A 3,477-nucleotide genomic window follows, 5' to 3' on the forward strand; every position below is an offset into this window, starting at 1 on the left:
AATATATCTATATGTCATATATATTTTCTGTGCAAATTGTGGGATTTAATAAAAAACAGAAAAAAAACCCAATATGCAGGCTCTTTGCCGTCTGCCACCGACGGCAAAGGCCTCTTTGCCGTCTGCGGCGGACGGCAAAGAAGCCACGTGGCAGCCAACTGTGCTTCCTGGGAGCTGACCCATTTGGTCAGTTTGCCTACAGTGGCAGACGGCAAAGACTTTGCCATCTGTGGCAGACGGCAAAGAACCTGCACTTTGCCATCAGTGGCAGACGGCAAAGAACCTCCCATCTAGTGACGTGTAGATGACATCATATGGCGGACGGCAAAGACCAGAGAAATTTTGCCGTCAGCGGCGGACGGCAAAGGTCTGCCGTTAGCCACTTAACGGACTGACAGCGCAATTATTGCCGTCCGCCCTCTTTGCCGCCCGCCGCTGACGGCAAAGAGCCTTTGCCGTCCGCCGCCAGGAAGCAGACGACAAAGCAGCTGTTTACCGTAGCCTTCTTTGCTGGAGCCTTTTGCCGTCCGCGGCTGACGGCAAAGGTCTTTGCCGTCCGCCTTTCGAGCCTTTGCCGTCCGCCGTGGCAGACGGCAAAGTAGCTGTTTCCTGTAGTGTACACGTCGTGTACCTCAGCAACCTTCAAACGGAAGCCTGGCGAGGGAGTCGGCCACGACCTGACTAACCACACAAGTCTCTCGTCCAGGTTTATCGCCTATTCGGGTTCCATCCGCAAGGAGATCCGGCCGGGGTGTCGCTCACGGCCCCAAACGATGTGTGCAGGGTTCCCAAGCCCACCTCGACGGATGGATCTACGCTTGGTACACCGTGCCACAGTGCCTAGTCTGTCCCAAGCCCACCTAGACCGGGTACCACTTGGTAGACTAGTAACACAACCTAAAAACACCAGAAACTAGTTGCAACTCCTGGACAGAGATCAAGTCGATTAACAAGTCGAGAGGGGCACTTAAGCATTCCAATGTGCGGTAGTAACTGTTCATGTATCACAAACACAGAACTCAGTTCCTGAGGACGGCTGCAATGAGACAACCCACCATGTACTCCTACATGGCCTCTCACCGCTACCTTTACCAAATCGTGTTCACACACTTAGCTCTCAACAGTAGGACATGTTCACCACATTACAATTCATCCCCGATGAATCAGACCTGACACAACTCTAAGCAATAGTAGGCATGACAAACATGCCTGAATGAGTAGGCACATCAGGGCTCAAACAACTCCTACTCATGCTAGTGGGTTTCATCTATTTACTGTGGCAATGACAGGTCATGCAGAGGAAAGGGGTTCAACTACCGCAGCATGTAACAGTTGAATCGTTGTTGTCCTAATGCAGTAAAAGAGAGCAGAAGCGAGAGAGTGGGTTTGTATCGGAATGAACAAGGGGGTTTTGCTTGCCTGGCACTTCTGAAGATAGCATTGAGTCTTCATTAGTGTCAACGATCACAACGCCGGAACATCGTCTACCGAGAGGGGACAAATACCGGCAACAGAGAAGAAATACAATCAATGCAATGCACAATATGATGCATGATCATGACAAGGCAATATGAATGTGTTTTGGGCTAATGCAATCTAGAACAGATTGAGATGAGTCCATTTGAACCAAAGATTCAAATGCAAACCCATTTTATAGAGTCATATAAGTGCATTATCTTCTTTCATCTAAACAGCATGGTTAGGATAATCTAACATGTATGAAACCCATACAGATGGATAGATTGGATTTTTCTGATCATTTTTCATATATAATTTGTTTCATTTGGAGTTATGGTTGAATTTCTATGAATTTTTGAAGTTGTAGTATTTTCTGGAATTTCCTGTATAAGAATAATTCCAGTAATTAAATTACTGCGTCAGCACTATGTCACGATGATGTCAGCAAGTCAACAGCGGCTGGTCCAGGTCAAACCTCACCAATGGAGCCCACTGGTCAGTGACTCAGCTAACTAACCGAGTTAGTTAGTGGTAATCTAACCCTAACTAGGCTGTTAGCAGGGCGGGGCCCACATGTCAGTGAGTTAGTGGCTAACGAAATTTAATTAGCGTCTAACTAAAATCTAAACTAATCTAACAGGGGCGGCCCCACCTGTCATTGACCCTGGGGGGTCAAATCCTCGGTCAACCGGGGCTAATCCACCGGCGACTCGACGCTGGCGAGGCCAGACGCGAAGGCGAGGTGCGGGATTCCTCCTCCGGCGACCAAATGGCCGGCGGAGGGCATCTACGTGATGCGGACGAACTCGCGCATCGAGTGGTGGTGGCGGTTGGGCCTGGGGTGGCCGGGGTTGTCGCTAGCGTCGTCCTTGGCGGTCGCCGGAGCTCGGGTGAGCTTGGGGTCGACGCTACGGTGGCCGGGGAGGCTCGTGCGGGGCACCTACGTGCTCTACGTGGCGCGGGAAGGAAGTTGGGCACAACGGACGGACCGCTAGGTGGCCGGAGGCTCGTCGGCGACGGTCACAGGCGGCGGCGCGTGCGGGCGAGCGAGGTGCGGCGGCTACGGCGCACGAGAGCGAGAACAGAGAGAGGGGGAAACAGTTCGGTGGCTCACGGAGGTTGTAGCAGGCGTCGAAGCAGGCTCGGGGAAGGCCGGACGGCAACGATTCGATTATGGGGATCCGCGGCGGCCGACGATGAAGAAGAGGTCGGGGACGGCGTTTTGAGGCGTCTGGCATCGAGTGGGTAGACGGGGAGGACGAGGGCGTCGAGGCGGAGGCCATGGACACGTCGGCGAGGCGAGCGGGGGCCTGTGGCCGTGGCTACGGCGAGCGGTGGTGACGGCGGCGCTCGGGTGTGTTCGCGAGAGAGCCAGGGAAGGGGATGGGTCGAAGAGGTGAGCGAGGGGGTTCCAGGGGGTGCGTGGCGTCTCCAGCTAGCTCCGAGCGGTCGGCGGCAAGCAGGAGGAGGCATGGCGAGCTAGGCGGTGTCGCGGTGTCCCTCCTCTGCCTATTGGCAGAGGTAGGCGATGATTGGAACCAGGCCAGTGGCCTGGGCCGTGCTGGGCCAGGCCAGGTAAGCGCCAGGTAAGACTCCTTTTTCATTTCTGTTTTCTGTTTTCTTTCTCTGTTATTTGTTTTGATTTAGGTTTAAGCACTAAACCATTTTGCTTTCTTCTGATAATTTTGCAGGGACTAAAAGGATTATCCCAAAGCCCCTCACAATTTCTCAGAATTATTGGACACATATTCGATATATAGCAAATATAAATCCAATGCAAATAGTTATTGCATTAGCTTCAAATGCCCAAAATAAATATTTATGAGCTCCTAAAAATATTGGTTTGAATTTTAATTCTAGCCAATATTTTCATAGAGAAACATGAACATTTTCTTGGACCTATTTGAAGCAATTTTTATCTTGGTCTTTTTCAGAAATGATTTCTGAGGCTTTCACATGTCCCCATTTCAAATTCATTGAAATTTAAACATGATGCACACATGACTAGCTAGCCTAGAG

Source organism: Aegilops tauschii, chromosome 7, assembly GCF_002575655.3.
Source record: "Aegilops tauschii subsp. strangulata cultivar AL8/78 chromosome 7, Aet v6.0, whole genome shotgun sequence".
NCBI classification, from domain to species: Eukaryota; Viridiplantae; Streptophyta; class Magnoliopsida; order Poales; family Poaceae; genus Aegilops; species Aegilops tauschii.